At 40.5% G+C, this 25,778-nt stretch overlaps 1 protein-coding gene and 1 non-coding gene across 3 annotated transcripts in view; one reads left to right on the top strand and one right to left on the bottom strand.

Annotated features, from left to right (window-relative positions):
• CDK14 (cyclin dependent kinase 14) overlaps positions 1-25,778 on the bottom strand; it is a 513,399-nt gene that overhangs the window by 152,081 nt on the left and 335,540 nt on the right. The window lies entirely within an intron of this gene.
• LOC114235015 (U6 spliceosomal RNA) lies at positions 18,762-18,867 on the top strand. Its single transcript, XR_003621198.2, has one exon. It is a non-coding gene; the product is annotated as a U6 spliceosomal RNA (small nuclear RNA).

The following is a 25,778-nucleotide window of genomic DNA, read 5'->3' on the forward strand; positions in this document are numbered from 1 at the left end:
AGGCAGAAGCTGTGACTTGCTTCAAGTCAATAGTATATGGCCATAGTGATGGGAGAGTCACCCCCATGATTGCATATCATTTAAGACTCTGTCGTGGTAGGCTTAGTAGCCTGGAGAAAGATTCTTCCACTGGCCTTGAAGAAGCAAGCTGCCATGTGGTGAGAGGCATTAAAGAAAGTCACATGACAAGGGAATACTGGGGTCTCTAGGAGCTGAGAGCTAACAGCCAGAAAATGGGGACCTCATTCCTACAGAATTTAATAAGGGACTGAATTCTGCCAACCACAATATGACCTGGAAGGGAGATCCCAGGTTCCAGAAAGGAATGCAGTCTAGACAACACCTCGACTGTAGCCTTGTGAAACCCTGATCAGAGGACCCAGCTATGCTGTTGCCTGGACTCCTGACCCACACAAACTATAAGGTCATAAGTGTATGAATCACTGAGTTCGTGTAAATTTGTAATGCAGCAATCCTATATAATAAAAGGCTAATATGCAAATTGTCCCCCCGACTGGGAGTTCGACCAGGAGTTCAACTGGGATTTCAACTGGGAGTTCGACCAGGAGGCAGGGCCAGCCAGCCAACCGCCCATGGCCCCTCCCCTAGGCCAGGCCAGCTGGACCCCACCCATGCACGAATTCACGCACTGGGTGTCTAGTGGAAATATAATAGACATGTCCAAGCTCACAAATCAAATAAAAGCAAGAGCAGGATTCAAACCCCCATGGTCAGACTACTATCCATCCCCTTAACCACAAACATCAAAGTGTTAATAATGGCAATCTATGGGGCATGGAGAGGTGGATTATTTTACTTACCCTATTGAATTTTTCTTCATTGCACTTTTTTAAAAGTAATTTTTATTGATTTTAGAGAGGAAGGGAGAGAGAGAGAAATAGAAACATCAATGAAGAGAGAGAATCATTGATAGGCTGCCTCCTGTATGCCACCCCACACTGGGGATCAAGCCCACAATCCGGGCATGTGCCCTGACCGGGAATCGAACTGTTACCTCCTGGTTCATAGGTCAATGCTCAACCACTGAGCGACACCAGCTGGGCCATTGCACTTCTTTACTCTTTGACACATTATACACTCATGAATGCATGCACACACATACACATTATTTGTTTTCTGTATCGCTAACTAGAATATGGGATCTATGTGGGCAAGGACTTCTCACTATTTTGTTCACTGTTGTGTTCCCATCACCTAGAACCATGCCTGGCACCACGTGGATGGCGAAATTATTCACTGAATGGCATGAATGAATGCAATCACTGAGAAGCTGAGGCTTGGAGACCTGCTCGAACGAAGCGGCTGGATGACTAGTGGCAAAGGCAGATGTGGTTGGCTGTATTACTGATCTTGACCCCTCACCCCTTCCTGTAACTGCACCCTCTGCCATCTGGCTATGCAGCTCCTCCATGGCAGTGTGACTAGCTTGGCCAATGGCAAGGGGCTGGATGTGAAAAGAGCAGTTACAAACTTAGGATTTAGGAGGTAACACCTGTTTCCGTTCACCCGTCTTGCCTTTCTGCGATTGCCAGAGTAAAGCATGATTAGCCCACTGGTCTGAGGAAGAAGAAAATGTGTGGAGCAAACCTGGACTTAACCTGCAGTTGATGAGCTGAGCTTGGATCAGCCAACCCCAACTAACCCATGAGCACTGGAACAAGAATACGTCACTGTTTTTCAGCCACTGAATTTTGAAGTGGTTTATTATGCAGCATTACCAAGGATGAGGAAGAGTTCCTTGTACTTCTAGTCCACCTGCAGTCTTGTTAATCTGAAATTTCACACATTGGCATGATGGGGAAGAAAACGCTAAGCACTAAAGGAAGACATAATTAATGCTTTAACAGTCCCTATGTTGGCTATAGGATGCTTTGTAACCATTACACTAGAAGCAGCTTTTAGGATAGCATAAATCAGAGATCACAATTCTGTTAAAATAACAAAACAAATACATAAATGCCCTCTTGAAATTAAGGCACTACAAAAAATTATACAGGATTAAAGAGAGAATGGAGGTGTAAATTGGAGCCAGGAGTTCAATAGCTAAGAAAGCCTGAGTCAATGGAGAGCTGACAATTGTTAATCACCTGCTTTCAAGATCTGAAAAGACGAAAAGGGTGAAATTCTGTAGTCCGGAGTCTCTGGCTATACTTTAAAATACAGTGTTATTGTCCATAATTCTGTCAAAATTGAAAATAGATCAAAGCTAGGTCTATTTGGTGTAATTTTCCCTGAATAAGGTGTAGAAGGAGCATCAAAGCTTAATACCACAGACATGAAAGAGGAAATGCAGGGAGCTGGTAGCTGGATGGAGCTGTCCATTCACAGAGCAGAGCCAACCTGCGGAGCCAGCTCACAGGGTGATGCAGACAGTACTAGTGGAGGTGAGCTTAGCACAGAGGCAGCCGCATCACTGCCAATAACAGCAGCAAAGTTATTCTCACTTACTGGGGGTACTATATGCCAGGCTATCTCTGCTATAATATCTCTCTCTCTCTCTCTCTCTCTCTACCTATCTATCTATATATATCTCCTATCTAATAAAATAGTAATATGCAAATTGACCATCACTCAAACACACAAGATGGCTGCCCCCCCATGTGGTCAAAGATGGATGCTCCCATGTGGACACAAGATGGCCACCACAAGATGGCCATCAGGGGAGGGCAGTTGGGAGGGACCAGGCCTGCAGAGAAGGGAAGATGGGGGCGATCAGGCCTGCAGGGAAGGGCAGTTGGGGATACTAGGCTTGTAGGGGAGGACAATTAGGGGTGACCAGGCCTGCAGGGGAGGGCAGTTAGGGGTGATCAGGCCTGCAAGGGAGGGCAGTTAGGGGCAATCAGGCTGGCAGGGGAGCAGTTAGGCATCAATCAGGCTGGCAGGGGAGTGGTTAGGGGGTGATCAGGCTGGCAGGCAGAAGCGGTTAGGGGCAATCAGGAAGGCAGGCAGGTGAGCAGTTGGGAGCCAACAGTCCTGGATTGTGAGAAGGATGTCCGACTGCCAGTTTAGGCCTGATCCTACTGGGATCGGGCCTATAATATCTATCTATATATATAGATAGATAGCTAGATATAGAGATAGATATAGATATAGATATATAGATAGATATAGATCTATATCTATATATCTATATCTATCTATCTATCTATCATATATCTAATATATATATATTTCATGCACCGGGCCTCTAATATATATATTAGAGGCCCGGTGCATGAAATTCGTGCATGGGTGATGATTGTGATGATTGAAGGATGGAGATATATACATATATATCTCCATCCTTCAATCATCACAATACTCTTAACAGGCAGGTACTCTTCTGTTCATGACACGGAACAGGCTGAGGAAGTGAAGTGTGTTGTTTGAAGGCAAAGAGCTAGTACGTGAAGAATGAGGGAAGAGACTAGAGAGCTCTGACCCCAAGCCCAGATTCTTCCTGCACCATCACAGTACTCCTGAGGTTTCTGAGCACAGATGGCTTCCTTTCCTTGCCTTTCCTTCTTGCTTTTCCTGTACGGAGGATTTTGAGTTTACCCAGTGCATATCTACTCATCATTAATGTCACAAATTGTATCACAAGTTCGCTCAGAAATACCACTGTCCCTCTGTTTAGGAAATCACGCCACAATTATTTGTCTGTTGTTTCCCAGGACAACCTCTGACTGCAGCAAAGCCAGTCTACTGTGGTTTCCGGCCCTGAAATTGGATGAAACTGGTAAGCAGCACCCTTCTTTAGTTATGGAAATAATCTGGAAGGCTGTCTGGCTTTTGCACCCCGGTGGCCCTGTAATTCAGAATGCTCTGTTATCTCTGTGCACAGATTCACCTACTTACAGAACATGAGTAACAACAGAATACAGTGGTGTTGGCTCTTCCTAATGGAGCTCTTTGAATGCACAGCCCTTCCAGAAGCTCTGACTCTCATCAGTCACAAAGCCGGGCTCACTCGCCCGGCTCATGTCAAGCACAAACACCTATTCAGTCAGCTGAAGTAATCAATGAGAGCAACACAGAGACCAAAAGCACAACATTCCAGGGAGCATCACCAAGCATCCAGCCTACTGCTGAGCTGAATTTATACGAAAGCTGACCAGATGTCTTGTTTTACAAGGGCTCTCTGCCTGACCAGTGTGGCTCAATGGTTGGCCATTGACCTATGAATCAGGAGGTCATGGTTTGATTCCGAGTCAGGGCACATGCCTGGGTATTGGGCTTGATCCTCAGTAGGGGGCGTGCAGGAGGCAGCCTATCAATGATTCTCTCTCCCTCTCCCTCCTCTCTGAAATCAATAAAAAATAAAAAATTATAAATAAAAAGGGTTCTCCTTCCTAAAAACTTAGTTTTAACATGCACCTTAAATTATTTTCATGAAAATAGTATATGCAAACAGAGTAATAAGGGTAATAATTAACAGTATAGAAGAGTATTTTATAGAAAGGGAGTCTGTTAGCACAGGCCCAGTCCTGACCCCTGTAGGAACCCTCCATCTGGAAATAACTCTGTGCACTCCTTGGATATCACATCATATCCACCTGCTCAGCAGAACATTCTGTCTTCCTCCCATTAATGAGCACTTAGACATTTTTTATACCTTGCCTTTTTTCTTTTAAATATCTTGAAAATCTTTCCATATTGGAGAAAACAGTGGGGAACAATCTATTTCAAAAGGTCAACCTCTTTTGAAAACTGGAATGTATGTCACTAAAAAATATTAACTTCAGAGAAAATAGACCTGAGTCCTTAAACCATTTTTGCTCATTATGAATGGATTCCAGCGGATACAGTGAAGAAAGGGAACATCACCGGGGACCCAGGAACAGACAAGCAAGAGTCCTCAGGGATTTGGCTGTCTTCTTCCTTGATATAAGGATTGTATTTCTTATTTCCTTCTCCTGCTTTTCTTCACAGGAACAATAGGTATATTGATGTTATTGGAAGGCTTTAACAAAGGTCCCTTCTAAGTTACTCTCTGTGCCTCTCTAGATACTCAGTATGTGCATCTAAAGTTACTATAGACAATGCTTTGTTGAGTTTTGTTCAATTGTTTACAGATGAATAAAAGTCATTCACACATTCACTCACACACACACACACACATACACACACACACACACACACACACACACACCCTCCTACTGCTGTAGAAACTGGTTTCCCAAAACTTCAAACTTGCCATAAATGATGACTATAAAAGGTATGTAATACTTTAAACAATAAAGATAAAAATAATTTAAAAATATAAGAAGGGAATCAGCACATAGTAGCATTAGATTTATCACAGCAAGGCGTGAGATAACACTTAGGCACCCTGCAATTCTGCTTATGATCTGGATTGCAAATCTCTGAGGAAGGATTGCACTACTGGCTAAACAGCTGATATGGCTGGGGATGGGTTGGGTGGGCTGCGGAGGGGCAGTAACAGAGCAAACTCACCTTTCAGCAGAGGCTGCCAGGCCAGGTAGAGCCACGTGGCACACATTACACAATTACAGAGAGTATAATAATCTCTAAAGAATAAAAATTACTAAACATAATCTCCAGTGGACTGCACCACCTCTGACAATGGCCTGATGGATTTTCATCAATCCTTGAGAGCATGTTTGGAATAGGCATCCTTAACTTGACGGATCCGTGAAATTCAGTCCCTGAGGCCTAAAGGGCTGCCTGAAATCATGGTCAAATGAGAGGCATGAGTAAAGGGTGACGACTGGGAGAAACATGTTCGAGTGTTATGGTTTTGTTAGCAGAGAAAACATGTCAGATTTCAAATATTCCCAAATCAAAATTTACAAGGGCAGAAGCTCTAACCTGCAGGGATATAGCTCGCAGGTGGGACTGCCTGGAGGGCTGCTGGTCCCACAGGCAGCTCCCTGTCGCCCACAGCATCCTCCAGTGTGACATGTATAGAGATTTATTTATGTAGTGATGGTTAGCATAGGCATTGCTCCCTGTAGGTCAGTAATCCATATCTGCAAAGCCAAAGTTCTGCATTAATGCTATTTGGGAGCCTATTTCCATTACTTTAAGTGGGAGAAGTTTTGACATGCTACATGCCAACCCCTAGCCCCGCCCCCTCTGCCCCATGACGAAGTCCTCAAAACGTAATTACAATATAGTAACCTATTAATATATGTCACCAACTATCATTTTTACAACAATTCCTGTAAAAGCAAACAAATGTTTTGTGGGATATTCATGTAAATATTTTTGCATATAAACATAGAACTGAGTCTTACTTATATTCTATGATGCAGGGTATGAAAAATAAAGACATGTTTGGCTGGAAAAAACCACTGTCAATTGGGAAGAGAAATGCTGCTGGATATTACTGAGAGTGATGCTGGGTGCAGATGGCACATAGGAAGAGTACAACCTGTGTGATCGGAATCGTGATTAAAGAGTAATTAGCAAAGGAAGAGCTTCCTGAGGCTGCCGACACCATAGCAGCAGAAACGGATGGACTGTGGGTAAGGGAGTGAGATCAGGGGGTGCTTTGCAGAAGGACCAATAGCCTGAGAAAAGAAAGAGAAAAAGGAATGAGCTTGGTAAATAGGAGGGTTCAGTAAAGAGACTGACCAGATTTGATTAAAAGGAACAACAGGCACGTGAATTTGAGTCAGATAAGAAGAGATTAAGGTATCTGGACCTTACCTAATGCAGAAAGACAGCAAGCAACAACGCAGGAGACTAAGGCAAAGTCAAATGACACAGTACACAGAACGTTCTCTGTTACGGGAAGACAGCATGCTAGAAGGGAAATATAACTAAGTATACTAATAAATATTAGTGACAATGGACAGAACTTTCAAAACCTAGTTTCAAGGGTTATGTGTTTTAATATGAATAAAAATAAAAACAAACCAAAGCCCTGACCGGGTAGCTAAGTTGGTTAGAGCATCGTCCTAATACACCAAGGTTGCAGGTTTGATCTCCAGTCAGGGTACTTCAACCCTCGACAGTTTGTCCTCTCAGACATTCTGGGCACACACCATAGTGAAGTTTAATACTTATATTTCAATTAAGCAAGACTCTATTAACAACAATGACAACTAAGCTTTACTGGCAGCTAACTTGGTTTAAGGACAATAACCTATGCTAAGTTGGTTTAAAATACTAGTTTGTTTAATGCACACAAATTCCCTATGATTGCTTAGTACTATTACCACCTATACATCACATTTAGCCTGGTGACAATATATGGTCTTCTAATAAATATCTGGGAATCAATAATCATTGTACGTAATGCCATATTTAATGCTGTAGAGTTGGTAACATTTATAACAAATCTTGGCAAAAAGGAACATGGCTCTAGATCGTCATTCTAAACGTGATCTCATGTTTCAACTCCAAGAAAAGAATGAGAAGTTCACAAAGTAATCTCTATTTCTGTTCTGGATTGCCTTTGTGTTTTAGTTTTCCCATGTCTGTAATAAAGTATTGAGTTATAAAATAAAAATCCTTGAAATAGAAACTAATTTGAGGAAGCAAGGGGAGACAAATAGTAGACAGTTGAAGGTAAGCAAAAGGAAGTTTTGCAATTAAATTATATTCCCTTCTTCCCCGACCCCTAACTCCCCTCATATGAGGATTAGAAGTATTAAAACTTGGTTTACCTAATGTGACTCCCAATTCAGCACTGGATTATAATAAACTGAAGGCAAAGTTTGGTGATGGAATCAGCAGGAAGACATGTCTATTCGTGTGATGTCTTAAGGTTTCACTATCATGACAACTAACAAAGATGTCATCGGCTCAAACGCTAGAAGAGTTTATGTGAGACACTCTCAGCACATCTGTAACTATACAAGAAAATTAGGTCACCTACTTTCCAGTCCAATTTTCCAAATGTGAGTAGCTATTTCACTAGGCACATAGACTGATGCGGGGCTGGGAACACTCTCGAGCATTCTCTCCTGTGCAGAGCTGACCCTCGTTAGATTGAGTCTTAATTACATGCTACCGCAAATTAATCCTGTTACGTAACCTGTGTGATTCTGACAGTCAGACACGAAGACTCTCCTAACTCAGAACTGCCTTTCCTTACCTCAAGGTACATCAAGGAGAAGCAGCAGGAATAAAAAAATCACAAGGATAATGAGACTGTGTGGTCTACAGAAAGATAGATCTTTCTTTAAAAACATTGGTGAATGAATAGGAAAGGAACCTAGGTTTCAACTGGGCTGGAGTTACTTGTGAAGAACAGAAACTCAAATATTCTCAATGCTGGAGTGACATTTAAAAAAGAAAAGAAAAAACAGACCCCATGTGGAACATAACCTGGCAGCTTGCTTTGATGATTTCTGGAATGTATTTCTTTAAATCTTGACTCTGTTTCTGGCCTCATAACATTTTGAGAAGCATAGGAAATAAAATACAATACCAAGTTCTAATAATTGGTAGAAGCAAGTGGACATAAGCAAAGAACAACCTCCTGCCAGAAAGCAGAACTCCAAGTAGGAAGACAGTGAAAAATAGATTGGTTCAACAGTAGCTGACGGGGAGGCATCTGTCTCTTATTGAAGAACAAATTAGAATCCCTGGCAAGACTTCCCTAGGGGAGGCACTGGGCAGGAGCCTGGAGAGAGGAAAGGAAGGGAGCAAAGGAAGAGGGGAATTGGGGGTTTGTTTGTTTGTTTGTTTTTTTTTGTTTTTTTTTTAATTTATTTATTTTTTAAATATATTTTATTGATTTTTTACAGAGAGGAAGAGGGATAGAGAGCTAGAAACATCGATGAGAGAGAAACATCGATCAGCTGCCTCTTGCACACCCCCTACTGGGGATGTGCCCGCAACCAAGGTACATGCCCTTGACCGGAATCGAACCTGGGACCCTTGAGTCCTCAGGCCGACGCTCTATCCACTGAGCCAAACCGGTCTCGGCATGCGGGTTTGTTTACTCTGTAAATCTGAGGCTGTGTTGGGGTTGTGATAACTTGAGGCCTCTCCTGCTGTCTTGAATCAATCAGGGCAGGTAATGAATTACATAGTTTCATTCCCATGTTCATTTGACTATTGAGCAGGACTGGAAGAAGGTAGAATTCAGATGCACTGCTGCCCTGAAACTGGCCAGGCCATGCAGGAATCCAGGAAAGCCTTGCTCAGAAAGGCTCTGTTGTCTGACATTTATTTACTGTCACACCCTCTCAATACGTTACACGTTGTTCTTTCACTTACACACCACCCAGTTATTTGTATGTGGGTCCAGGCAAGGGACTCTTTATAGTCACTCTTTGAGGAACATTCACTATATACACAGCAGCATGATAAATGCTTGGGGGTATGAGGAAACAATCCCAACTTCCAGCCAAGATAAAATAATAGAGACTGAATGTACCGTCCTGTCTGAAACAACTAAAACACCAGCGAAAATATATGCAGAAAAATGGCTTTCAGGTATGTAAATGTCAGGCAATAAAGGACAGTGATTCCTGAGAGACAGAAAACAAACAACACAAAATCTACACCGTACTATCTGGAAAAAATTTCTGGGTCACAATGCAGACCGGGGGAAACAGAGCTTAGTAACCTCTCTCAGTTGAAATTATGTAGCTGAAAATCCAGGGAAGCAAAACTATTAGGGAGGAGAAATGAGCATCGTGATAAAACTCTGGTGATTCTAACTCATGATTCAGTTAAGTACTGATGAACATGTAAAGTTAAAGAAACTACCCAATGCTAGGGAAAGAACCACCTAAAAGGTTAAACCATGCCCAGAGCTCACACAGGGCTGAGAATAGTGGCTCAGTCTCCCAAGTGTCAGAGTGGAACACCACTGAATTCACAAAGCATTGTTTAGAGCAGCGGTCGCCAACCAGTGGTCCCCGGACCACTGGTGGTCCCTGACGTCTGAAAGATTGTCAACCGCTGGTTGAAGGAAACCTTTGGAGCAGTGGTCGCCAATCGGTGGTCCGCGGACCACTGGTAGTCCGTGAGGTCCGAAAGGTTGGCAACTACTGGTTTAGAGTACTAAGAAGGATCTTGCTCCAGTGGTAGAGAAAAATCCATCCAATGCTAAACACAGCTTGGGTCCTGCCTATCAAAGCCTAAAAGCAAGACCTGAATGGGTAAAACTGTTACAAGTAACATGACCATGTTACAGAATAAGGTGAAGAACTTTTTTGGGAATACATAAATACACAGAAAAAACCCACACTATATGGCATTGAACAAAAATAAAAAATTACCATGAATACAAAGAAGGAGGAAAATACAACTTACGAAGAAGAAAAATCAATGAAAAAAGCAAACTGATCCAGAAATAACGAAGATGGAAGAATTTGTAAAAAAAAAAAAGGAAACTATGGAAGAGCAAACTCCTACAGATAAACCCTACAATGAATGAGATAAAAAAATGCACCGGATGAGATTAATGACTACTTAGAAAGAGAAGAGATGAATAAACTTGAAGACAAGGCAACAGAAATGCTCCAAACTGAAACATTAGGAAAAAAGAAAAAAAGTCAACAGAATATCAGTGACAATCAGTGAATCAAGTGGCCAAATGGACATGCACTTATAATTCTTGAAGAAGAAGAGTGACAGGGGGAGGTTGAATAAAATGTTTAAAAAAGAATAACCAGGAAATTTCTTAATTTGATGAAAATTTTAAACTGATTTACAAGTTTAATGAACCCTAAGCACAAAAGTAAACCAAAAACCACAGTGATAAAGAGCATATTTGAAAAACAGCCAGAGACAAAAGATACAATACAGGCAGAGCAACACAGATAAGAAAAACATATTTTTTTTGTCCAAGATGATGCAAGATAATATCATCATCTCAATAGCTGAGAAAAAAGCAAAAATTTGACAAGATCCAACATACATGCCTAATAAAAACTCTCAACAAAGTAGGGAAGAAATCTCTTCAATCTGATAAAATACATCTGCAAAAAACCTAAAGCTAGCATCATCCTTATTTGTCAAACACTGAATGCTTTCCGCTAAGATCAAGACCAAGATAAAGATGTCTACTCTCACCACTTCTATTCAATATTGTGCTGGAGGCCCAGCCCAGTGTGGCTGTGTGGTTGAGTGATAACCTATGAACCAGGAGGTCACAATCTGATTCCAGGTCAGGGCACATGCCAGGGTTTGGGCTTGATCCCCAGTGGGGGACATGCAGGAGGCAACTGATCAATGATTCTCTCTCACTGATGTTTCTATCTCTTTCTCCCTCTCCCTTCTATCTGAAATCAATAAAAATATATTTTAAAAAAATATTGTGCTGGAGGTTCTAGCCAGTGCACTAGAGCAATAAAAATACTTTAAAAGACTACATGTTGGAAAGGAAGAAGAAAAATTATTCAGACACGATATGATCATTTAAATAGAAAATCTATGGAATCTACAAAAAAGCTACTAGAACAAGTTGATTTTAATAAGATTGCAAGACATAAGATCAACACACAAAAAATCAATTGTATTATGTATACTAGTAATGAATAACTAGAATTTTAAATAAAAATACCATTTACAATAGCATAAAAGTATTAGATAGTTATAAATCTGCCAAAAGATATGCAAGACCTGTACATTTCCAGTTATGAAACATTGGTGAGAGAAATTAAAGACTTATCTAAATCAAGGTAGAAATGCACTGTGTTTACAGATTGGAAAACTCAAGATTACAAAAAAAACGGCAATTTTCTCCGAACTGATCTGTAAATTCAACATAATCTTATTCAAATACTCGCTAAGCGTTCAGTGGAAACTAAAAGCCAGATTCTAAAACTCATATGGGAATGCAAAGCCTCTAGATCAGTGGTTCTCAACCTTCCTAATGCCGCAACCCTTTAATACAGTTCCTCATGTTGTGGTGACCCCGAACCATAAAATTATTTTCGTTGCTACTTCATAACTGTAATTTTGCTACTGTTATGAATCGTAATGTAAATATCTGTGTTTCCGATGGTCTTAGGCAACCCTGCTAGTGGTTTTCAACCTGTGGGTCACGACTGTAGAGCCTAAGACCATGGGAAAACACAGATATTTACATTACAATTCATTAACAGTAGCAAAATTACAGTTATGAAGTAGCAACGAAAATAATTTTATGGTTGGTGATCACCACAACATGAGGAACTGTATTAAAGGGTCGCGGCATTAGAAAGATTGAGAACCACTGCTCTAGATAGACTAGCTAGCTAACTGTGAAAGAAAAACAAAGTTGAAAGAGTTACCAAACCTGACTTCAAGACTTACTATGAAATTACAGTAATCAAGACAGTGTATTATTGGCATCAAGAAGGAACACTAGCCCTAGCTGGTTTGGCTCAGTGGATAGAACTTCAACTGTGGACTGAAGGGTCCAGGTTCAATTCCAGGTCAGGGCACTATTCAGCAATAAAAAGGAATGAACTACTGGCACTAATAACAACATAAAGGAATCTACAGAGTTATGCTCACTAAAACACACCACACACACACACACACACACACACACACACACACACACACACACAATCAAAACAAAATGGAAAAAATACAAAATTTAAGAAAATGCACACTAATGTGTGGTGACAGATAGCAGATCAGTGGTTGCCTGGGGATGGAAGGGAGAAAAAGGGAAGGGGGGGGGGGGGATGACAACAAGGTACAGAGAAACTTTCAGGGATGCTGGAGATGTTCGTTACCCTTATTACAGTAATGGTTTCATAACAAAATTTATCACATGGGATACTTTAAAAGCAGTATGTTAATTACACCTCAAAGGCAATTAAAATTTAGCATAAAATGTAACTACAAAGTATAAACTCTTGTTTTAGTAAAGCATCAAACAGACTGTCAAATTACAGTGGGAAGGTTAGGGAGCGGTGGGGGAGATAAGAGATCAACCGAAGAACTTGTATGCATGCATATAAGCATAACCAATGGACGCAAAACTCCGGGGGGGTGAAGGCATGTATGGGAGTGGGGTGGGGGCAATGGTAAGATATGTACACATATAATGCCTTAATAAAAAAATAAAAAAAAATAAAATAAACTCTTGTTTTATGGTACTGTTTCTAAAACTTCAATTAAGTCCATGCCCTCTTTTAAACATAAAATCCTCATGCCTTCCATAAATGTTGTTTAAAATTTCAGAAGTAATTAAGTATTCTGACAGGAACAAAGCCAACGTAGCTGAACATGCTTTTTTACACTGCAAATTCTCCTGCAGGCACTTTGATGTGGTCCAGTCCCTCTGAGATTATGATTTTAAGTTTTGTTTTTAAGCACGGCCAATTAGGCATTGGAGGATATAAAGCAAACACAACGGAGAAGGAAGTAAGAAAGGAGCAAAATTAACAACTAACAACATACAAGTAAACTTCAAAGAATGACCTCAGATGTGGTCTGAAGGTTAAGTTTTGGCCTTTATTCTAAATTTGAATCAAAAGCTGCGATGCTTGCTTAGCCTGTTGCTTGTTCATTTTTCACCTGTCTCTTTTCCTCTCACCCTTGATTACTCTGTTTATCCCTGCAGCCACATTAAATTCACAATTTCAGGCTGCTAGCTGGCCTCACATGGAGTCAGCAGAGCTTTGTGACCTGCCAGACAACAAATTCCTGAGTGGCATTACTGCCACTTACGCCACCGCCACCATTCCTGTTTTCCCTCCCCTGGCTCACTTTCCCAGACTCTGTAAGGCTCTGGTGTGCTCAGAATGAGCAATCCTAGTGCAATAGTAGGACATTTAAAGTGGCATACATCTTTTCTAGGAGGCCACCACCATCCTTACCTCAACGCACAATGACTACAAAGGCTGCAACTATTACTGAAAATATCTAACTAAATGTCATGTTTAAAGTGAAAAAAAATCAGACTGTAAAACGATATTCATCAAAGAATTGTAACCACATAAAAATACTAACAGATGAACAAAAATCAGAAGGACGTGTGTAAAAATGAAAATAGTCAGTTTTCTTCCCCACTCCCTCCTGTTTTCATTATCTTTATTGATGTTATATTGTCTTTATGGGGGGAAGGGAGACCCAGTTTATTGACAGCTGCGAGCTGGAAGGCTTTTTTATTCTATCCAGATGAAATAAATCTGAGGCTTCTATTCATCTGGGGGAAAAGAAAAAAATAACAAATTTATTTTGCTCCTGTGGTGGGCGTTATAACTGTGGTGGATTTGTTTGACTGCCAATTACTGGTTAACAGTTATCTGATTGTTATACATTTTATAAATGTGTTTAGTAGTGTTCTATGGAAATGCATATGGTTTAGGAAAAAAACTATCATAACTTTACCTCCCTTTCCACAAGATGAGAAAACTGACCCTGGTTTATTTAGTGATGTGGCCCACACCTTTCTACAAGCACAGGGTATGTTATGACCACTCCCAGGAAGGTCTGGTCAGAATACAGTCTCCAGGGAATAACGCTACTGTGGCAAATCATCTAAGAGAGGAAACAAGCTTCTGTTGGGTTTATTCTGAAGGACAGAGAACATGCCACCCCAACATATGCTGTGTTGTTATATTGATGATCTTGAGCTGCAGATGCTTGAAAAACAGCAAATGCATGCAGAGGCTTTCACTGAAGTCTCCTGATCTGCCTAAAATCGGACCCCCCAAAAGGAGCTCAAATGTCATAGGTCCCCTTGATGGGAGAAGTGTCATCAGCCAGCGAAGACTGACTCCTGTCACAGGACAGGAGACTAGAGGTTGACATCACACCCAAACTTTGTTACAAACTATCTCAGCGCTCCCATCCCCACCCCCCATTCATCTTTCCTAAAAATCACTTACTCTCCTCTAAGAGGCCTACATCTCCGTCCCCTTTCCCTAGGAAGCAGGTATTTAAGTCTGGATTCTAAGCCACCTTGAGGAGTTACTCATTTTTCCCTGGGATCTCCCGCATATACAGGAGGTACACATGTTAATGAACTTTTGTTTTTCTCTTGGCAATCTGTCTTTCATTATAAGGGCCTCCGCTAAGAACTCAGAAAGGTAGAGGAAAACTATTTTTCCTCCTCCATAATTCTATCTGGGGAAATCAAGTCCTGGGCTGAACAATAAGGCTGGCTCAGTGCGAAGCAGTCCCAGCTGAGGGGAGGGAAGCTTCTAGGGGGAAATCAATGATATTGGCATCAAAGTGGGACAGAGGGCACACGCATGGTTGTTGCTGGGAGTTTAAAGTGGTTCAACATTTTTGGAGGATAATTTGGCAAAATCGAAAGAAATGTTCAAGGTACATCTAAGAGTCTTCTAGGAATCATGTCTGCTGAGATAAAGTATGAATGCATAAGCCCTGGTCAGACCCCAGGATGCCCTGGTCAGAACCCAGTTCCCCTTCCACAATAGGAAAACCTGGGAACAATCTGCATTTTTAGGACGAGGTGGTATCTATATAATAAAAGCATAATATGCTAATTAGACCAGACGACCTTCCAATTGAAGCCAGGGCTGCAGGGAAGCCCAAGTCCCAGGTACCAGAGGGAAGCCAGTGCCAGCAGCCGGCGGAAGGAAGGCCTACTCTTGCATGAATTTTGTGCATCGGGCCTCTAGTAAATACATAACAGCCAAAGACCTGATTATCATGCAGCAGTTAAAACAAAATAGAATGAGCTGAAAACAATGCTTGTAATTTTTTAAGTGAAATATACATCACTCATGAACACATACTACTTATGCATAGACATAGAAGAAAGTATATGCATAAAATTTTTAATCAGAGCTTCCAGGGAGGGATTACTGTGATGCTGGAGAGAATTTTAACTTTAACATTCACATACTTCCATAATATAGTGGAATTCTAAGTGCTTTTAAATTAAATTAAAAAGACAAGATTAAATCAATTTAAAATAAATGGAACAGGGTATTGATATGGAGAACAAACGGTACAAATAATGGGACATGTTCAAATTAAGAAAATAAATTTGGTAGTACAGGTGTTGGTAGTAAGAAATTTCTATCAAAAAGAATGTATAATATTTTCCTGAAAAACAAACAAAAACAAGCACATGTTAAATGACTTTCTCTCTCCTTCCGTGCTAACAGCCACAATCCAAGTTTCTGGGTAAATGCAGCGAGGTAGCAGGCAGAACAGAACATTAAACAATGAACAAAGGGGTCCTATGGGGAAGAGGAGTTTCAGCATTAAGTTATGCCTTTAAGAACTAAAGTGAGCTATGGTGAAAAAAATGTTCTAGTTCCTTTTCAGATTAAAATAGGCTATGCTAATTCTGAACAATGCCAGCAGGCTGACTTCCCAGTCTAGTCTGGGGCGCTACTAGTCTGCAGGGTGCAGCCCATCCGCCTACAAGGAAGGCTGACACCGGCTTGTAGCGGAGTCTTGGGGACCAGCCTGTAGCCATCACCGCCTCCTGGGTGGGACGAGGAGGAGATGTGGTGTCTTTACAAATGGCTTCAGATCTCAAACCACAGCCGCCCACATCACCATCTGTTTCGTGCCATGTGGACCCTAAAAGAAAAATCCGGTTTGGTCCTAAAAATACTATTTTGCCTCACAAGGAACGAGACGTCTCCTTGGGCTCTGACTCCCGGGACTCTGTTTTATATAACATTAATTAGAGATGCTAATTCTGTGCTGGAGCGGTACAGCGGCCACACCCTGGAATATGAAATTGTGAACCTTAAAATTCTGCAAAAATGTGTCATTTTATCCAAGCGTAGCAGTTTTAAAATGCTTATGGCCCAAGCCTCCCAGACCATGAGTTCTAACTTGACTGGAGTCATAAGCTTTGACTGGAGTCAATCTTGCTCTTCCTTTGACTCACGGACCCCTCTTATTTAATAAGAAACCTACCATTGAATAATGAAGTGTTCGCATTTGACTTTGCAGGAAATAAAAATCCCTAACATTGTTAATGAGATCTCAGGACAGAAGTTAGGAACTGTTTCCTATCAATGCAATGTTACTCAGCCCCAAATGCACCTTCCATCACCTACCTGTGACACTGCATTATTTCTCCCTTGCCAGCTGGCAAGATTTTAAGTTTTGTCAATAAGTGGTGTTGAAGGGACCTGGGTGGAGGAAGGATCTTAGCTTGATCCAGGGCACTGGATCCCCCGGCAGTGCACCAGCCATCCCACCCTGGGGGCCTCCCCCTCCAGCTTTCCAGCCCTAGCCCAGAAGCTCCCTGCCTGCCTGCCAGAAGCAAGAGGGGATTTCCTGCTTGCAGTGTCCTGCCTGCCAGCCTAGGCCCTCTGCTACCCCAGAGGGAGGACCCAACTCGCTAGTCTTGACTAGAAGTTCCCTGCCACCAGCCTCTGCTCTGCACTGTGGACCAGCGCTGGTCCAGGACAACCCCAAGAGCCTCCCTGCCAATCACACCTTCTTCCCAAGGATGTTCCCTTCTTGGGTTCTGCCCCTTCAGCCTTAGGATATACTTTAGAACAGTGGCCGCCAACCTTTCGGACCTCACGGACCACCGGTTGGTGACCGCTGCTTTAGAATTCTCTTTTATACCCTCTTAATAGTAAATACCTTGCAAATAGTTAATAACTCTCTCTATGAAATCATCCCTGTTTAAATTACAGGGTGGTCTGTAACTCCAGACTGGACCCCGACTGGTAGCCATTCACTGAAGAAGGTATCAGCTTTAAACCTCATGTTGGCTCGCAATGTAGTTCATTCATTTCCATCATTCCCTTCCCACTGCAGTCCAGCACACTGCTACACAGGTTATTTCAGGCCTTCTCTTGTATCCTTTAGGCTTCAATTCAACCAACTTAACAGCAACTAACTACCAGAAGATGACATCAACTGATATTCATTAAGGAAAAGAGCTTTCTTCAAAAATCCAAAGTTTAAAATTTTTTATTTACCCTCATATTGATCTTGCTCACATTCTTTTCAGGTAAAAAGAAAAAGTCAGAATTGCCCATCACTGAAACACCTCCCCCAAACTTAATACATGACACAGTTATTCTTTATTTTAGATTTTATAGGTCAGCACCTTCCTTATAGTTATTGCCTTATCTTTTCTTTCTCTCAACAGATTAAAGGTGGAGATCAATTTGGAGACTCCACAACAATATTCAGTCTACTAGTTAATGAACATGGTATATCTCCCCATTTATGATTCTCATACTATATGCCTTGGAGTTGTACAAGTGCTTGGAGGCAGATCAGAGCTATTGTGGGGATGGAAAAGGAGGTCAAGCAGGTGGAATTTAGGGTCTCAGGATTATAGGTGAAATTTATTTAAAAAAATAATTACATTACTAATATTTTTTTGCAAACTATGGATACTCTAGCCTCATTCTATAGGTGAATAAATGAACCCTGCTTAAGCATGTCCAATTACAAACAAAGACAAGACTAGAAGTCAAGTCTTCCAACAAGCAATCCATAATGAGCTTTTTTCAGAATTTATGTAAAAATATCTTTGACATACTTTTTCATTCCAGTATTTATGTAAAAATATATTTGACATACTTTTTACATTTACTATCTATCATGACATAGAGTCATAAATTCCATAAATTTATCACAGATGGTTATGCTATATCACTTGTACTGGGTTTAAACACAGTGTAGTACAAAGAGAAAGAGCTTTGAAGCCAACAATTGGGTTTAAGCTGTGCTGGCTCCAGTTACAGGCAAGATTTGTGTATTATTTTAGTGGAGGCAGTACAGAGCATTCAGGACTACCAATGCTGTTCTTCAAACCCTGCTATGGGGTGAATACACAAATCACCGAAACATATCCTAATCTCCCCTCCCCCCAGGGTTCAGTGGAATTAATTAGATACTAATATTCTAATTAAAGTACAGAGTGGGTACTGGCTTCAGCAGCACATATAATAAAATTGGAATGATACAGAGAAGATTAGCATGGCCCCTGCGCAAGGATGCATGCAAATTCGTGAAGCATTCCATATTTTTTATGTAATACCTTAATTAGTAAAGAAAAAAGAAATCACATCTTGAAAAAAAAAAGAATAGAAATATAAGCATATATTCTGCTGGTCAAATACATGTAAGTTATCAGGTCCCCAAAGACACAAAAAGTCTATAAAGTCATGTGTGAACTAGCTTTACCTGAAGACCTTCTGCAGTAGATATTCTAATGCCCTAACCAGGAAAACCTGGGTGACATTATAATTTAAAAATAAGAAATAGAGCTCATTTCAGTTAACAATGGAGTAAGTTAATGATTAGAATCCATATTCATAAGGCTTAACTACATTTAAGTTTATGAATGCTGAAGCAGCTAATTTTCTACCATAAAAATACCATTGGAAAGTGCTATTAACACTAAATGCAAAGGAGATGTGTTGCCCATTTTAGCTGTGTGCCTTTAATTCCATGATATTGAATCTCTTATAGGACTTCAGACTTGCATCTTATTCAAATTAATTTCAAATCAATGATTCAGAAATGCATTGACTATAAAAGTTCAGCAGTAATACATCTGTGTAAAGCTTGGCTTGGGAAAGGGAAAGAAAAACAAGATGTTCTTCCTTGTGTGAACGATAACATTTGGAGCACTTGAGACCTGCTTTATAGTGCAACACTGGATCGGTTTTTCTTAATATTCCATGTGTATTTTGAAAGTGCTACTTTGTCTCCAAATTCCATAAAAATCTCCTTGAAAATGAAATAAAAATAAAATAAAGTACAGAGTGGTAGGGAAAAAAAGAAAGTCTCTTTTTATATTCACATTTTTAAAGAGAAGGAGAAAAGAAAAGGCAGAGTGACTCCTGAAGGTACTTCATGTTATGTTTTCATTATCACTGTTTTATTTCTACAGCAGGTTATGCCGAGACATACAGTGAATAAAACCTCTTCATTTGCTTCCTTCTTTCTTTCCCGAGTGAACTTTTTATCTTCTCATCTGAAATGACAGGCTGGTATTATCAAAGCTGTGTATCCTGAGAGTCGGTAGCGGACCCGAATTTCCTTTTTTCATTATTTTTGGTAGAATACACAGACCGGAGGGGTAAGCTATCAGCACCCATATGTCTTCAAATCCTTACTAGGTTCCCTTAAGGCCGTGGTCGGCAAACTGTGGCTCGCGAGCCACATGCGGCTCTTTGGCCCCTTGAGTTGTGGCTCTTCCACAAAATACCACGGCCTGGGCGAGTCTATTTTGAAGAAGTGAGGTTAGAAGAAGTTTAAGTTTAAAAAATTTGGCTCTCAAAAGAAATGTCAATCGTTGTACTGTTGATATTTGGTTCTGTTGACTAAAGAGTTTGCCGACCACTGCCTTAAGGGGAAAGAAAGTAAGTAACCTGTCACCCAAGACAGTGAACCGTTCCTTCACGATGTTTAAAATTTTTATCAAAAAGAGATGAACCAGAACAAAAGAAAAGGAAGCATTTCTAACCAAAGCCACTGAAGAGCAAATACTGAGTTCTCAGAAATTCTACCGTCATACTGAAAACCAAAACCACAACAGTAACGCTCAAAACATAGTACTTTTGCCTGTGGACTGGTACTTGCTTTCTTCATTTAGTTACATATTTCTGAAAACCGAGCTCCCATTTGACCACCTTGCTCCTATAAACGTTATTCTAAAGAAGACCAAAGAAATATGAATAAAATATTTGGGATTGGGTTTTTTGAATCCCCACCTGAGGATATTTTTTCCATTGCTTTTTAGAGAGAGTGGAAGGGAGAGGGGAGGAGAGAGAAGGAGAGAGAGAAACATCTATGTGAGAGAGACGCATTGATTGGTTGCCTCCTACACGAGCCCTGAGCCCCAACTGGGCCGGGGATCAAACCTGCAACCCAGGAACATGCCCTTGACTGGGAATCGAACCCATGACCCCTTTGGTGAGCAGGCCCATGCTCTAACCACTTAGCAGCACTGGCTGGGCTTGCACTGATTTTAACATGTGCCACTCTCTTAGTTTATGTGTTCATCTTAGTTAATATGGTGAGTTTTCTGAAGCACAAGGAAGCATTCTGAATCATTCCCTTCACAAGCTGCCCTTCTGACCTTGTCCCTCAGTATGAAGGCCTCACTTAGAATGTCTCCTTTGTTAAGGGTTTGAGAAAGACCCTCTGAAAATGAAACCTTATCTTTGTCTTTTTCTCCTTCCTAAAACATGTCCTGAATATTATCACAGAGCAGCCTGGCGTATGCGGGAGGAAAAAAGCCACAGTGCTCATCTCTGTCACTGGAGAACACCTGGATGAACGGCTTACACCAATGCCAATCTCAGCATCTTCTTCTGTACCTGCAGGAGAGGCCACGTCCTTCTCACACTGTCTTGGATTCTATCCCAGTGCTATAAACAGAAGGTCTGGCCTGTCAGGCGTGGCTGACATCAGTGGAAATAACCTGGAATGAGTGTGCACATCAGCGAAAATAAAGCACAGCTGTTTGGAGGGCGGGGTCACGTGAGATGAGACAGGAAAATACTGAGCAGTGAAATGGAAGTAGCCAATAGTAGGCATATTTGTAGTTCTTTTTACCTGAACATAGATAAGGCTTTGAACACTGAATTAAAATTATAGACTAGATTCCTGGCATTTGTCAAACTCAGTTCTTGGGCTCCAAGGACTACCCATGGAGGGTGGGTCAAGGCTGGAGGAAGTGAGAGTTTTGCTGTGTCTCATTCAGCTAACTTTCCGAGCAAGCAGTTGGATTAAAAAGAGAAAGAAAAGAAACAAGAAAGAAAAAACCCAACTTGCTTCTTGTAGCATTTTCATGGAATAAAGTCATTACTTAAAAAACCAGAAGACAAAGAAACACGTATACCAGAGGAAAAAATGCTAAGCCCTGGCTGGGAGCTCAGCTGGTTAGAGTGTCTGTCGTCTGTACACCAAAAGGTTGTGGATTTGATCCCTGGTCAGGGCACATATAGGAGCAACCAATCAATGTTTCTCTCTCACATCAATGTCTCTCTCTCCCTCTCTCTCTCTCTCTCTCTCTCTTTCTCCCCCTTCCTCTCTTGCTAAAAATCAATTTAAAAAAGCACACGTATCCTTGGGTGACGATTATAAAAAAAGCTAAGTGGTGGCTGAGACAGAATAGTTTACTAGTAAACAATAATTCAATATTCCTAAGTCAGAAAATACCTGTTGAAACATACAGACCATTCTTTATCTTAACACTCAAAAGTTAAAGGTTCACTGGTGTATTAAAGTCACTGAGTTTATACGATGGACAATATAGTATAGCACCTCTTACCTTTTCTGAAAGAATGTTGGCACAGGTCTGTTCAAATAAATGAGTGTTCCCATTTTAACCAATTCATGCCAACTTAGATATGCAGGAAGAAGGATCATCAGCAATGCCCCCCGACCCTGTTCCCTACTCCCAAAGTAATGATTATAGGCTTTTGTTTTGTTTTGTTTTTAATATGTTTTATTGATTTTTTACAGACAGGAAGAGAGAGGCATAGAGAGTCAGAAAACTCAATGAGAGAGAAACATCGATCAGCTGCCTCCTGCACCACTCCCCCCCCCCCCCCCCCGGGAACTGGGGATGCACCTACAACCAAGGTACATGCCCTTGACCAGATCGAACCTGGGACCCTGGGACCCTTCAGTCCGCAGGCTGACGCTCTATCCACTGAGCCAAACAGGTTAGGCCTGATTATAGGTTTTTAATGCCTCAACTTGACCTTGATACTGTACTGCCAGCACTTGGCTTGAGGATCTTTGCACTGCCCCGCCTAGCACAGCTTTCATTCGGTTGCCAGGCAATAAATATTTTTACTGCCTAAGTGTCCATTTCCTTCCACAAAGTGGCTCACTGACAGAACTGAGACATAATTCCTGAAAGGGGAAATCTTCCTATTGACACAGAAGAAGAGAATGGCCTTTTTGGACAGTATTCCACTTTGATTCATCTACAGCATCATTTCCCCCCGCCCCCCCCGCCCAATAGACTTTATTTTATAGAGCAGTTTCAGGTTCACAGCAAAACTGAGCAGAAGGTACAGAGATTTCCCATATAATAGCATCTTTTACTGTTACCAAAAATGGAGCTCAATGTTTGAAAAGATATACAAACACTGTATTACATTTGTTTAAAAACCTTTTTGCTAGATAGAAGATTATAATTTCACTAAAGTTAATGCCTTTTCCACTTTATATCCAATTAGACATCATGGTATCGGGAAGCTCACAGTTATGAGAAGGAGCCTCTGTATACACCACCTAATTATTTGTCTAAGCATATTTTTCATTCTGAGGAAGAAAATTAATAAGGAACTGGAAATTTGATTAAGTTCCCTTATGGTTTAGATTCTGGATTTCCATAGTGTGGCACTTCCAGCCAGTACTAAGTACTACAAAGAAAACTCAATGAAAATTGTGCCAAACTTCATCAAAGTAGAAATTCCCTGAAGCCCACTGCTAGGTGTATCCTAGGTACCCACAACTGCAGTACAAACTGAATCACATCCAAAGAGTCTATAATCAGATTAAAATGTGCATACATCACTACTCTGTGTGAGAGAGAAACAATATTCCATTTTAGCAGAAATAAGATGGGATCTGAGAAGTGAGTCCAATGTTATTCTCCAAGACACCTTTATTAATACCTTTCAGCTATTTACTTTTCTTATGGCAAACATGAAACACTTCTTAATACTAAATTTTAATTAGAGTAAATTGATAGTAATTTGTTCTGAGCTTCAATCAAATGAACTATGCATGTGAATGTTAAATCAGAGTGACTTACATACTATTGGAACAAGAACTGCAAAAGGAGAAACTAAAGGAAAATGTGAACTCACATCTACTTTTAAACAAACAAATGAAAGAAAATTGTCTCTAATTTTTAAAGTGGTTCTTAATGTCATCCCCATAGAGTTCCCCCCAAAGGATGCATTTTTTAAAAAGAACACAGTGAAGTTTAAAAAATTCAGTAATTCTGTTGGTGAGAATGCAAATTGATGCAACCACTATGGAAAAGTGTGGTGGTTCCTTAAAAAATTAAAATGGAACTTCCTTATGACCTAGTGATTCCTCTTCTGGGTATATATCCAAGCAAACCCAGAACACTAATTTGAAAGAATATACACACAAACTTGTTTATTGCAGCATTATTTATAATAGCTAAGATGTGGAAGCAACCCAAGTGCCCATCAATAGACAAGTAGATAAAAAAGTTGTGGTACAAATATGCAATGAAATAAAAAGAATGAAATGTTACCATTTGCAACAGCATGGCTGGACCTAGAGTGTATTATGCTAAGTGAAATAAGTCAGTCAGAGCAAGGCAAATACCATGTGATATCACTTCTATGTGGAATCTAAAGAACAAAATAAACAAACAAACTAGAAACAGACTTATAAGATAGAGAGAACAAACTGATAGAGGCCAGAGTGGAGTGGTGTTGGGGAAAAGGGTAAAAAAAAGGTGATGAGATTGGGAAGTACTATTTGGTAGTTAAAAAACAGGCATGGGGGTATAAGGTAAAGCGTAGAGAATACAGTTAACAATACTGTAGTTATGTAGGATGCCAGGTGAATACCTGAATTTTTGGAGGGGACACTTTGTAACCCATTTGAATGTCTATTCTCTATGCTGTACACCTGACGCTAATACAAAAAAACTGTTGAATAAAAACTGTAATAAAAAATAAAATAAAATAAATGCAATAATTCTATTATTGCAAATATTTCTGCAGCATCAGGGTGCATGCTAATGATTGATTCCCACAAAGTACTCCCTTCTCCCCCACCCCTATTCCCAAATCCTAAACTCCATTAGGCGACTAAAAGCAAAACTAACAGCATTGCAAGGTCAAAGTTGAAGGGAGACAGCAGTGAGGTTTGAGTAAAGAAACCTAGGTCTATGAGAAGGAACGAGAATTTTTAATTGGGAAATCAGAGAAAATTTCACTAGAGAGGAAAGCATTTCTCATATTCAGAAAAATGGGTTCTATTTAGACACTGGGGACAGGGGAAGCGTAATTCTGGGCAGGTGTAAAGGCACAGAAGTACAGAAGTTTGACAGCACAGGATGTGTTCCTAACCAATTCCTGCATCTTCATCGGGGATTGGCCAACATGGAAGGTGAAGTTTGACCTGATCTTTGCTCTTGTCTTGGAAAAGAATGTACTCCTAAGTAGAAAATCAAGTTCACTGGCAATTTGAACATCTAGTTATTCAAAAGTAACAGGAGCCTGAGTTTATATTAAACAGAATACCGAGAAAAAAATGAAGTGATTGGTACATTTAAAATAAACAGTTCTCAAGAAAATGTGGTATATACACACACATATATGTGAATAAATATTATTCAGCCATAAAAAAATAATAAAATCTTGCCACTTGCAATGACAAGAATGAACCTTGAGGGCATTATGCTAAGGGAAACAAGTCAGAGAGAGAAAGACAAATACCATATGATCTCACTTATATGTGGAATCTAAACAAAACAAACTACCAAGCTCATAGATACAGAGAACCAGCTGGTGGTTGCCAGAGGTAGGGGATGAGTACAAACTCCCATTTATAAAATAAATAAGTTGTGGATGTAAAAAATAAAATAAAATAAAATTAGTTCTCAATATTTTTCTAGTACAACTAAATTCCTAAAGAGATTTTAGGTAGAATACAAAAATGCCATAGCCTCCACGCTCCCTGGAAAACATATGCCTGTCATTTTCCAAAGAAATGAGAGAGAGGACAAATTCAGCTCCAAGGTCAGCTCATCTGTTAACTTGACTTAAGATAAAACTGTTCTCCAGTGGACATGAGCCAGTAACTTGGGTAGATTAGTCTTATGATAAATTTTAATCAAACAGCCATAGCTTTCTATGAAGATATATGATAATGAGACATGAGAGATCAATTTAGGATAGAATGTTTTGAGAGGGCTTTTCTTT

Source organism: Eptesicus fuscus, chromosome 14 (genome assembly GCF_027574615.1).
Source record: "Eptesicus fuscus isolate TK198812 chromosome 14, DD_ASM_mEF_20220401, whole genome shotgun sequence".
In the NCBI taxonomy this organism is placed as follows: domain Eukaryota; kingdom Metazoa; phylum Chordata; class Mammalia; order Chiroptera; family Vespertilionidae; genus Eptesicus; species Eptesicus fuscus.